Genomic DNA, 13,823 nt, shown 5'->3' on the forward strand with positions numbered 1-13,823 from the left:
TAAATGAGAAGATATGGAAATAGCCAAATTATCACTAAAGTGAAACAAATTCTACAAAATTTCCTTCCTTCCTTCCTTCCTTCCTTCCTTCCTTCCTTCCTTCCTTCCTTCCTTTCTCTCTCTCTCTCTCTCTCTCTCTCTCTCTCTCTCTCTCTCTTTTCTTTCTTTCTTTCTTCTTTTTCTCTTGGTTGCCTGTGAACAAAAGAGCTTTGGCACAGAAACTTTTTTAGTTCTAAAAGCTACCCAACTCTTTTCATAGCTTAAAAATCTTTCACAGCAAGGATGTCAAAGTCACGTCATGACATCAATATCAAGTGGTATATCAGGACATTTTTCCCCTTCACTAAATCAGGCATGGGCATGGCCAGCTTGTGACGCATCTGGCCTGTGGGCCAGGAGTTTGACAGCCTTGTCCTACAGATATCCCAGACCATCCTGAACTGATTGAAAGAATAGACTGGAGAATTGCAACTATCAGATACCTTCTAGCTCCTACTATTTTCTACCCACAGGTATACTTGTTATTAGAAACAAAAAACTCAGGTGCTTCATAAAAATTTATTGTTATAAATTATAGGCAAAAAAAAAACATATTCTTCCTGTAAGCATGCCAGTTTACTAATGAAGAGAAGGCAGAAGCAAACTATTTATCTTTGTGGGACACATGTTTTTGGGCTTGTTCAAACTGGCAGATTGTTTTTTCATTGTAGTTGTCTATTAGATTTAAGCTGCTAACACCCAGATGATCAGTAGAGAGCAGCAAAGAAACATAGAAGCCCCTTTGCTGCCCTCTAGTGGTTGCGTAGATTTGTACAGACCAGCACAGATCGCCCTACATTGTAACTTCTTTCCCATTCCCATCACAATCACATTGCTAGAGATTATCTTTGGGCCGATAAAGTGAAATGAACCATAAAACCATATCGGTGGCTGTATATGTGACATATTACATGAGAATCAGAGCATAATATGCTTATAAGTGCAACTGTTCTCTCTCATGCTGTGCAGAGAACAAACTATCAGAAACCTAGGGAGTTACATAAGGGGTGGGGGACGGAGAAAAGAGCTACAATTCAAACTGCAGTTAAATCTGCAGAGGGGCCCAAGGTTAATATGGCTACAGAGAGCTTTCAAGTAAAGCCCGTTACAGTAATATCTAACATTAACCCAGTAAATTAAATTTGCATGGCACATCTTCTTGAAAACCCCTTGGCAATGTGCAAAAACCATCAAATCTTTGCAGGATCAGTTCCCAGCCATCTTATTTTCTGTCACAAGCTTCAATTAAATGGATAGTTAAAAGGCTTCCTGGCCTAGCCCAGGATTCTTACAGCATTTGCTCTGTAGCAAAATCTAATTCCTATAAAGTGTGGTTCACCTGGAGGGCTGCCCTTTTTATTATGGGGCTTGGTTTTGCGGGTCAGTTTACATTTTCTAACTGGTTCTTTACTTAGATCTCCTCATTGGATTCTTCTGCTGGTTTCCCCATGCTCTCCTGAAAGGTCTAATATAATCTAAAGTGATTCCAAGCATACATCAATTTCTCCCTGTCAAGAGCCTGCACAGGGTTAGGCGTCCCTAATGAGGGATACTCCACTAGACCCAGGCACAATTACGTTGTGGGAATGCACTACATTTGCATGCCTATCCTATAACAATTTTTTAGATCTGGATTATTTTATTTGCTTGGTTTTTGCCCCACCTTTATTATTTTATAAAAAACTCAAATTGGCAAACATTCATAAGGCAGGTAATCCTTGGCTTACGACCACAACTGAGCCCAACATTTCTCTTCTTAAGTGAGACATTTTGTGAAGTGAGCTTTGCCCCACTTTCCAACCTTTCTTGCCACAGTTGTTAAGTGAATCCCTGAGGCTGGTCACCGTCCCGAGTCCCTTCTGGGAGAGGGTGCAGTTTAGAAATCAAATAAAAGTTAAAGTTAAAGTAACCCAGTTGTGAAGTGAATCTGGCTTCCCCATTGACTTTGCTTGTCAATGGGGAAGCCAATGGGGAAGCGACAACCAAAAGGTCATCACATGACCCCGGGGCACCAGCAACCGTCATAAATATGAACCAGTTGCTGAGTATCTGAATTTTGATCACATGACTGTGGGAATGCTGCAAAGGTTATCGCTGTGAAAAATTATCATGAATCACTTATGCAATGCCATTATAACTTTGAATAGTCACTAAATGAACTGTTGTAAGTCGAGGATTACCTGTAGTCCTTTCAACTCCTCTTTTTCTGTGCAATAACAACCATGTGAGGCAGTTTGGGCTGAGAGAGAGTAACTAGTCCAAAATCACTCAGCTGGCTTTTCTTGCCTAAGGCACAGGGGTGGGTTCCTGCCAGTTCTAACCTCTTCTATAGAAGAGGTTCCACAAATCTACAGTGCCGTTTAGAACCGGTTCCACCTCCCACCCGTCTGCACGTCATCAAAATGAAGAGCGAGAGGAGGAATTCTGGGAGTTGAAGTCCACAAGTCTTAAAGTTGTCAAGTTTGAACACCCCTGGGGCTTTTTTTTTCTAAAGGGTTAGGGATGCAAGGGTCTTGTACCTTGACAGCTTTAAGACTTGCGTGCTTCAAATGCCAGAGTTTCTGAGCCAACATTTTGGTTGCTAAGCAAGAGCGTTGTTAAGTGAGTTTCACCACATTTTACAAGTTGGCCACGTCCACCCAGTCACATGACTGCCAAGCCACTCCCACAAAGCAGGCCACATCTACAGAAGAGGTTCTAAAAAAATTTGAAACCCACCACTGCTAAGGCAGGACTAGAACTCTCAGTCACCTGGTATCTGGCCTGGGGTCTCAAACAGACATATTTCATGCCTAAGGCAGGACTAGAACTCATCAGTTACCTGGTATCTGCCTGGAGTCTCAAACAACAGGGTTACATATGAGCACATACAGGGTTGTCCATGGAGGAGATTATTAAAAGAGAGAGCATCCACAAACTGTATTATTATAGCATCATCTCCTTTTTCCAGTATCACCAAGGTAGCGCAGTGGTTAGAGTGCAGTATTGCAGGCTACTTCAGCTGACTGCTAGCTGTAGTTCAGCAGTTCAAATCTCACTGGCTCAAGGTTGACTCAGCCTTCCATTACAGGTGGTTAAAATGAGGACCCAGATTGTTGGGGGCAATATGCTGATCCTGTAAACTGCTTAGAGAAGGGTGATAAAAGCACTACGAAGCGGCATATAAATCTAAGTGCTATTGCTATTGCTATCACACCTGAGACCATCTCTGGAATATAATGCTGCCAGAAAAAAAAGGGAAACATAGAAGCAATTGCTGCATCAAAGGGAATCTTCATATGTGCCCCACGTTTATATAATAGATTGATGCAATCCATGAAATATTAGTACTGTATTCAAAGTTACAGCATAGTCAGAATGATGCTGGAAATTATTACTGGGTTGAGTAAAAACTGTTTGTTGTTTTTTTTGCTCCCAATTTCCATTCTGTAACTCTAAAGAAATAATTCCAAAACTCACATTCAGCATGTATTGCTACCTCTCACCATTCTTGCTTAGCATACATAAAAAGCTTTGTGTAAATGTTATCATGAATCCTGTAGTCATCGCATTGTTATAAAGAGAAACTCCCACTGCATACTTTTGACTAGCCTAATATAATTTAATTCTCTAAAGATACAGGATTGAATACAAAAGCCTGTGCCTTCAAACCATATACATATGCATAAATGAAGATAAAATAATCCCTAGACAACAAACATCACTCTCCCCTTCAGTTCCTCATTAACGTTTCTTCTTTGAAAATGGGCCTGCAATTTGGTTGAAATGCAACAGTCAAACCTATATTTTTGAGATACCATTTTCTTGGGTTATAGCAACAGCCAGTTGGTTTAGTGGTTAAGGTACCAGCCTAGAAACTAACAGAATAACAGAGTAGGAAGGGACCTTAGAGGTCTTCTAGTCCAACCCCCTGCTCAAGCAGGAGACCCTATATCCATGATGGCAAACCTATGACACGTGTGCCACAGGTGGCACGCGGAGCCATTTGTCAGGGCATGCAAGATGTTGCCATGTCAGCTGGCCAGCGCGCATGTGAGCGCTGGCCAGCTGACTTCAGCCTACTTTTGAGGCCGGTTTTCACCCTCCAGAGGCTTCCTCCGGAGGCGTGAAAAACCAGCCCTACAGACAAACCAGAAGTTCGGGAATGGACTTCTGGTTTGGCCTTAGGGCCATTTTTTGCCCTCCTGAGCCTTCAGAGGTCTTCAGGAGGCTTCCCTGAAGGCTCCGGAGGACAAAAAGTGGTCCTATGGGAAACCCAGAAGTTACTTCCAGTTTGCTTGTACTTCTGGTTTTTGACCTCCGAAGCCTTCACGGAAGCCTCCTGAAGGCCCCTGAAGGCTCCGGAGGGTGAAAAATGGCCTATGGCCAAACTTGAAGTCACAATTCCTGAATTTCTGGGTTCCCCGCAGGTCCGTTTTTTGCCTCCACAGTCTTCAGGGCCCTTCAGGAGGCTTCCCTGAAGGCTCCGGAAGGAAAAAAAACCAGTCCTGTGAGCAAACCAAAAGTGACTTCCAGTTTGTCTATAGGTCCATTTTTCACCTCCAGAGCCTTCAGGGAAGCCTCCTGAAGGCTCCAGAGGTCAAAAATCAGCCCTACGGACAAACTGGAAGTCACCATTTCCAAACTTCTGGGTTCCCCGTGGGTACATTTTTTGCCCTCCGGAGGCTTTAGGGAAGCTCCTGAGGCTTCCGGGGAGGCAGGGGAGGCTGTTTTCGCCTTCCCCAGGCTCCTAGAAAGCCTCTAGAGCCTGGGGAGGGTGAAAAAACAGTGCCAAAAGTGTGGGGGGGGGCTGCTGGTCACATGTGCATGCATGGGGGGGCATATAGCATTATGGGTGTGGCACAGCCACGCATGACCCCCCTGCGCTCCCCCCGTTTTTGTCACGGGAGCCAAAAAAGGTTTGCCATCACTGCCTTATACCATTCCAGACAAGTGGCTGTCCATTCTGTTCCTAAAAACATCCAGTGATGGTGCACCCACAACTTCTGAAGACAAACCATTCCACTGGTTAATTGTTCTCACCCTTAGGACATTTCTCCTTTGTTCTAGATTGCTTCTCTCCTTAATTAGTTTCCATCCATTGTTTCTTGTCTTGGCTTCTGGTGCTTTGGAGAATAGCTTGACCTGCTCTTCTTTGTGGCAGCTCCTCAAGTATTGGAACACTGCTATCATGTGACCCCTTTCATTACACAAGATTAGGAAATAGTAACTTCTGGTGCTGCTTTAGGCATGAAGCCAGCTAGGTGACCTTGAGCCCATCCCTTTCTCTTAGCCGTCAATGTCAGGTTTGGTTTGACAAGCTGGTGAGTCAAATCCACTCACTACCAATGGATCAACACTCAATAGATATCCCCCCCCCCTTCCCAAAAAAAGTGGACTGCACTTGCAGAAAAATTCCAGGAATAAAAAATAAATATTATTGGGATATTGTCAACATAGAAATGAGACTGTGCTCCTTTAGTTATGTGTATATCTTTCCCAACTAGCTACCTCTTAATTCTAGACTTGTTTTGACTATTGCTGGCCATTGAGGCCAATGAAATGACTTTGTCCTTGGTTCGGTATGTTGCAATTGAGTATTGTCAACCATAGTACCGTGTGTTAGTTTGTACTATAAGTTAGTTCTTTCATTATAATCATCTAATCCAGGGATGGCTAACCTTTTTGTTGTCATGTGCCGAAAGCATGCTTGCCTGCCTGCACCCATAATGCAATGCGCGTATGACACTCTCCATGCCTCACCCCCTGCACATGCACACACAACCCACACACACACACTCCCCACGCCCCTGTGATGTGCACATGACCCCTGCCGTACTCTCTCCCACCCCGCGTGTGTGCCCATGACCCTCACGCACAGGCATCCAACCCTTAAATCAGCTGGCTGGCAGGAGGTGCGCATGCATGCGTGGTAGAACTGAGCTGGTGTGATGGCTTATGTACCTGCAGAGAGGGCTCATGCCCCCTGCGGAAGACGTACCATAGGTTCACAATCACAGATCTAAAGTATGAAGGGGGATTCAGATTGTGTTGGATGTTTTCATAATCCACCGAATATGTAGACGAAGGATGACATTTATCTCTTGCATAAGTTACGCTGCTGATTGCTTTCTCCGCCAATCCATTTATTTACTTATTTAGTAGATGTCTAAGGTCACCCACTTGCCAGATGACTCTGGAAAGCTTGCTGGTTTTAAGAGCAAAAACTAACTAAACCTTAGCCATGTTTAAGAACAAAATCAATCCCAAACACCACATGTGCCTGATTATTATTGGGGACTCTATTTTAGCCTAGCCCAGAATCTTCGAGGAGAAGTAAATCTTAAATCTTTTTCCTAAAAGCCAGACGTTGCACTGTAGATCCAGCCAACAGAAATGATTCATCCTCTTGCTTTGTGTTTGCACCCTCTGCCAATGTTTGGGAAGCTATTACAAGTTAGCTTATTCCAAATTTAGCTGCCATTTTAAAATTAGAGATGTTAAGTCCTGGGCAGGCAGGAAGGAATGCAAGAGAAAATCCATAGCTGAGTACCTAGCCGTATCAGAATGTTGATGGTATGCAAGCCTCCACATATGCAACCTAATGAAAACAATGTACCAGGAATCGTTATTTTCAGTGACTGCCCCCCTGGGTGTTATAATTGTTTTTTTCCCCGCTGTACCAATGCCTGCTTTAAATGCTGTTCATTTTGGTTAGTGTTTTAGTTTTTGATGAATTTTATTATTTTCCAAAGAAATGTAAGCTGCTCTGAGCTCTGTAAATGTAATGGAAAGGCAATATATAAATATTTTAACAGAGAGAGATAGACCTTCCAGTGCAAATATGATTTATGCCTACCAGTCCTCATCTGCAGTAGAAAGCTTGCACCTATGTGGATCTCCGTGGCATGGTTGGGGCACGTATATTATTACAGCAATCATTTGACCAATTGAGCAGGTAAATTTGAAAATATCCATATAAGTAAGGGACTATTTCCTTAATTACCCTTGTAACATAATCAACACTGGAAGTTTTTAAGAAGATGTTGCATAACCATTTGTTATCATAACAAATGTTATCATTTGTCTGAAGTGGTTAGGGTTTCCTGCCTAGGCAGGGGGTTAGACTAGAAGACCTCCAAGGTGCCTTCAAACTTGATTATTCTATTCTATTCTAAGACCGTCATTGATTTGATTCTCTATGTTCACTGGTAAACATGTAAGGATCACAAAGAAGGGATGAATGAGAGGATTATTCTCTATGCCAACCTCAGCAAGTAGTAAAGCTCTTGTAAGTATCTCTGTTACATTCCTTCTCTTTCATCAAGGCATTATGAGTCATGATTCTGGTCAAGCAGTGCCCAGCAACTACACACGTAATGCATTCCTAGTCAAAAGCAGAATGTAGGTATCTGCATCTATGTGTATGTAGCACCTACAAACTATGGGTAGAGAAAGGAGCATATGATGAAACGTGTGTCATGGAACTGTCATGCAAACTCCACCCCCTTTGTGCTTGCATTGTAGCAATGCTCAAAAAAACATAAGAGGTGGCTCGCACTGTGATAACACAACACACCATTTGCCATTTTATGGGACCTTTGGTTCTAGAAGTCATGCTTATCAGTTTCACATCACTTCAGTGAGCAAAATATAATGGGAGAATCTTTACTGTCTGGCTCTATTTTCTTTTCTCTTGATTTTATATATTTGTGTATATATTGTGTACTCCGCTATCGCCTTTATTCATCTTGTCATCCTTAATATTTTTAAGCTCTACAGATATATTGAAATACCTTTCTAAATGGGTAGGATTGGTGCTTTGCTAGATCTATTATTTTATATTAGTATAGTAATCCAGGTCAGAGGTGATTAAAACATTATAAAGCCTGGTGCTGCTTCTAAGCAAACTTCCATTTATGTAGAGAAGGGGGGGGGGAATGAGCTAAGTACTCATTTCTTCTATACATAATTCAGTTAAATAAAAAGGTTCTCAAATGGCATTTTACTCTCTTCTCTTAAAAAAAATGACCTGAACTGAATTTGCATCATTATCCGTAAAAAGAAAGAAAAACTTCAAGGGGATATAAATTACCAATGGGAAAAAGAAATAGCGTATTCCAAGGCACAAAAACCAGAGATTTCATTTCATAATACTTTTATTTCATTGCTAATAAAATTGGGTAGTTAAACCTCCATGGTAGACTATGAAGGTAATAGCAGAGTTAGGTTTTAGCAAAGACCAAAGGAAAAAAAGAAGAGGCCTTATTAAAATGTGGCCCGAAAGACCGTAAATTTAAATCCTGACAGTTTCAGTCAGATTGCTTTCATAATCTACAGTGAAGAAGTTACTGGGTCTCACCCCAGCATGACCACACTGAGGGTCATTTCATTTTATTTCTAGATCCTTTTTCCCACAATACTTTTTCTTCAGAAGAAAATGGTGAATTTTATGCAAACTGGAGAACCTGATAACAATACCTTGCTATGATTCAATAACTCTTGCAGAGGTAACCAGCAAGTGTAAGCAAATTCGTAAATGATATCCAAAAGCTACAGCAAATAAAAGCCAAAGAAATGAAAGAAAATTACAGGAGTATGGTGTATTGAATGTGTTTGCCACCTGGAGCCAAAGGTGCTTTTTCAAGAGGCAACTGGACTTTCTTGTATTCTTTGAAGATGTTTCACTTCTCATCCAAGAAGCTTCTTCATCTCTGACTGGATGGAGGGGAATGGGAGGACTTATACTCCTTGCAGACAGGTGGTCATTTGCAATCTTTTAGAGAGGCCACCTGAAGGTTGAGGCCACCTGGAGGTTTATATATGCCAGGGTCACATGAGTAGCACAAATGGCTGGTGGAGCGTCTTTGGAACTGTTGACAGGATTGTGTTGTAGACTGAAGATAGATGATGCCGTATCCATCTCCCTCTGTTGAGAGAGGGACATTCAATTTTGACAAATATGGCCTCTTTGAGCCCACTTTCAAGCCAGCGGTCCCTTCTGTCTAAAATGTGGACTTTGCTGTCTTCAAAAGAGTGGCCTTTGTCTTTTAAATGCAGATGGACTGTTGAATCTTTGTTTCTCTTAAGGTATTCTGCCAAGATTGTGCTCATAATATCTTTAAGATCTTCATTTTCTGTCTCTGGTAGGTTCTGGAACCTGAGAAAAAAAGACATTCTTTCAAATTCTATTTTAGCCATAAAATTTTCCAGTTCTAAATTTCCCTTTCGGACCTCCTTAACCTTTACCCCATCCCAGCTGCCCCCTCCTCCAGCACCACAATTCTTTGTCTATTTTCTGTTATGTTATGTTGTACCCCTCTGAGTTCGTCTTTGAGATCTGCCACTTCCTTCTTCAGTTCGTTTTGACCTCTCATAATTTCCTGAAACATTTGGTTGACAGATAATTCTTTTGAGCTCTCTCCAGCCACTTCTTTTTGTAGCAATGAAGTAATTTTCGGCTGCTGGGTACTTGGACTGGAAGTTGCTGAAGCGGGAGCCGATAGTGACTTGCCCGTTGGTGGTTTCTTAGGTCCCATTGTCTAAGTTCAGAGATGGTAAATCTTTTACAAAGAAAATGGCGTCAGTGGAGCGTGCAGCCGGTCCGGTCCAAGGTAACAGGCAAATCTGAAAGTAAAAAGTTATTTCTCCTTCACTGTTCCAAGACACGGAGGTACACCAGAAAGAGAAAAATCAAATAATCAAAATCCAGAAAGTCCACGTAACAGAAGAGGTCCAGGGCACCTTCAGGGGAGATATTAAAAAATACCAGAAATTATCATTTTTCCCCAAGGTGGTTTCAAAAGGCAGACTTCATTTATAAGTACAAAAACGAGAATGGAAGGGAGGCATCTTGACTCCTCCTTTTCGCAGGGAGAAGAGCAAAAGTTTTGATTTTTAAAAACAGCTCAGCAAGCACCTCTTGCAACTGCGATTTCAGTCTTTTTCGCATAGTTAATTCAAGTGGCAAGTCAGCCTTTGTTCTCTCTCCATTCCGATGTAGAGAGAGATAGTTTAAATGCTGCTTTGTCTGAGGGGGGGGGGTTAAAGGGAAAAAAACACCCCCCTCTAATCTTCAGTTTTAAATAGATTGAACAGGAACTTACAATAGTCTGCTGCTTATCCGTTACCGATAGTTGAAGAGATTAGGAAGGATTCTCCACGACCAACATTTCAGCCACACTTCCTTTGATTAACTTATTCCTCCTGGAACCCATTTGGTGAAGGGGCAAGCATGCCCCCCCTTCTGCTCCCCGGCTCCTGTGGCGAAGCTGAAAAATCCCCCACTGGCTGCCGCCAAGTCTGGGGGGCTCCAACAAGCCACCCTACGGCAGGGGACCCCTCCAAGGCCTCCTGTGCTCCTGAACGGAGCCCACTGAGAAGACAAGCGGCCAATGAAACGTCCGTCGCCTACAGGGACCGGAAGTCGAATCCAGATGGACTGTTGAATCTTGTCCTAAGTTGTGCCATGCATTTATGAAGAGGCTGTTTTGTTTCCCCAATGTACAGATCTGCACATGGCCAACTGCATTGTACTGCATATATCACATTGCTCAGTTTGTGTCTGGGTGTTTTTCAATTGTTCTATTTAAGTTATAGCAACAAGCATTTTAATAATTAAGGATGAAAATATGTATGCATGCATGCATGCATGCATGCATGCATGTATGTATGTAACTCTTTGGTAAGTAAAGTAGATTGCACCCAAATGTTTTTAGAGAACCAAACTGGAATTAGGTAAAAGGCTAAAATTCTCCTTATCTTGAGAAAATTGGTACAATGAACTGCAGGTATATAATGCTAATTTACATTCATACGAATGAATGTAAAACCAACGTTTTTGTCTTATATCATTATTATGTGCTCAAAATTACTTTCATGTTGGTCAAAGACTGATTCCTGTATCAACTGGTGAATTTAGCAAACATATTTAAAAATAAGGTTTGTATGGATTAGGCTCAGAATGTAGAAATGAAATAGGAGACAATCAAACTACTCTATCAGACAACAACTGAAGTTTAAACCAATCATCTTAAGTATATATTTGAACTTGGATATGTAGATGTGGTGTAAGAGTCCCAATAGATCAGCAATATCCTCAAAGGATCAGCAGCCCCATAGACAGCTAAATTACTCAGAAAGCCAGGGAATTTATCAAACAAGAATTTCAAAGTGGATTTTAGCCTCCAGGAAAAACGGAAGTGCCCATTAATGTACATACAAAATAAATGTTGTCTATGAGCTGTTTCAGCTGTTTATTTTGACATGAAAAGCAGTTAATTTGTCAGGGTGGGGGAAGGTGGAGGCACAGAAACTATTACCACTTAGATAGAAATTATCTTTATATGCTATTAATTAAAAAGGAATCCCCGATGAACAGGTACAGCATAAAGTAATTGTTCATTAAAGGACAGTCATACGGCTACTTACCTGGAAGTAAATCCTGATAAATTCAACATAATTTACCTTGGATTGCAGCTATTCTTTATCATTTATGATTCACACTATTTGGGGAATGTTAGCATTTAATGTGATTAACACATGTAAGAGGAAATTCTAACCAACCATTCATATATTATAAATGTAAAATAAAACACCAGTGCTAAAACTAGGTAGGAACATATGTGACAGCAGTAAAGCACTTAGCTAACTTAGGCTGTGTTTATCTTACAACTTCAATATTTACTTTATTGAGCAAAAGAATGTTAACTTCATCCAACGCTGACAGACCATTCATCAAAAAATAATAATTTTTAAATAGCAGAATATTTCATTGGCAGGATTGTGCAGAAAATTAGTCAGTGGCTTTCCATTCCTAGACCTCAGATTCAATTCACCCAGCGGAGAAGAGCAACATATCAAACTGATCAGATTAGCGGGGGGGGGAATTACCCTTAAGCGGAATAAACTTGACATATTTAGTTTAGCTTTTATGGTTTTCATCCATGTAATAAGCTAGCTATATACCCACCAAAGGTTCACACGGTTTGGCCATTTGTTCTTCTAAAGCATTGTAAATGCTATGCTTTTAAGAGATATTCCAGAGCAAAATTAACAACCATATGTACTAACACATCGTTTGACACACCCAGAATCCCACTTTTATCTATAAGCATGTGTTTGTAGTGATGAGACTGACAACCTTATGTCTTCATAGTAATGGGACAATAAAAAGGAATCATTAGGCCTGGAGATGTATGTAACATACAACATAGAATAACAGAGTTGGAGAGTATCTTGATGGACTTCTAGTCTAAACTCTTGATCAAACAGGAGACTCCATTTTACCAGTGATGGTGAACCTTTTCGGCACCAAGTGCCCAAACCAGAACGTGCAAGAGTGCTGGAAACTCAAAGGCCAGCTGGTCTTCGGGTTTCCGTCACACACATACATGCCGGCCAGCTGGTCTTCACGCACACGACAGCACCAGAGACCCAGAGACGGGCGTGCACAAATGCCTGTTTTTTTGGTCATTTTTCAGGCTGTTTTCAGGCCGTTTTTCAGTTGTGCTCAGGTCATTTCTTGGCCTGAAAATGGCCCCAAAAATGGTCTGTTTTGGGGGCATTTTTCCGGCTGTTATCTGGGGCTCTGGTGCCTGCAAACACCAGCTGGCTGGTGCACATGCACAGGCTGGAAACCACAAGGGCAGCTGGTGATAGTGCATGTGCCCACAGAGAGTGCTCTGCATGCCACCTCTGGCATGCGTGCCATCGGTTCGCAATTATGGCCCTATACCATTCCAGACAAATGGTTATCCAATCTCTTCTTGAAAATCTCCAGTGATGGACCACCCACAATTTCTGGAGGCAAGCCATTCTGCTGTAAATCCAGGGAGACACACGCACGCAAGCATGTGTACATACACACACACACATACACACACATACACACATAAGATCCCAATTTTTCTAAAAGGAAAAAAAAGCTTTATAATTTTAGGATAACTCCTTAGCAAAATAAGGAAGGCTAAAATGTGATTTTTTAAGAAAAAAATTCCATAATCCTTAAACTATGTCTGGACCTGTATACGCATTTTTCTCTGTAGGCTGTACAATGATTGCTCCTGGTAAAGGTTTGAAAGCAAAAAATATTTGGCCACCTGTTAAAGATGAGGTGGAAATTGGTCTCAGGGCCAGGGTTTATTTCCTGTCTTTTTTTAGCTTCTTCAGAATCTCTTCACTCAACTTCTCAAGGACAAACTACATGCTACATAAAATTATGTAGCTTTCTGTTGCACTTCCATTTTTTTTAATCTAGTTAATTACTTCCAAAGTAGTAGTCCAGGCTGAATCAAGTCCATTGCACATGACCTTGATTCTACAGCACTTCCAAAGGACTAATAAGGACTGTGCTCAAGATCAGGCTTCCCTAATACACTGAGACTAAAATTCCTAGAATGTCTACCCAGCCCCACTGACGGTGGGCTCCCGGGAATTAGTGCTCCAATACATCTATAGTATAGTACTTTAAGGAATAGCATTCAAATACTCCTGAAGGGATTAAACCACAGAGTGTTTTATATATAAAGAAAAGTCTAGATTTAACTGAAACTGCTGGCTGCTCTGGGTTTCTTAGACAGCTTCTCAATCCAGAAAGATCCTATAGAAAACAGCAAAATCAAAAGGAAGTAGTCTACACCTTAATTCAAGCATCCATTGTAGATCAGCGATCCCCAACCTTAATGGCTTGGCAGCCTGGGGGGGGGAAGGGGATGGGTTCTCTGAGAGTGGCAGATGGTGTTAAATCCTAATGTAAGTCCTCAATTTATGACCGAATAGATGGGTGTGCCCAAGTGTGCACAACT

Source organism: Natrix helvetica, assembly GCF_964273705.1.
Source record: "Natrix helvetica genome assembly, chromosome: 5".
Taxonomy (NCBI): Eukaryota; Metazoa; Chordata; class Lepidosauria; order Squamata; family Natricidae; genus Natrix; species Natrix helvetica.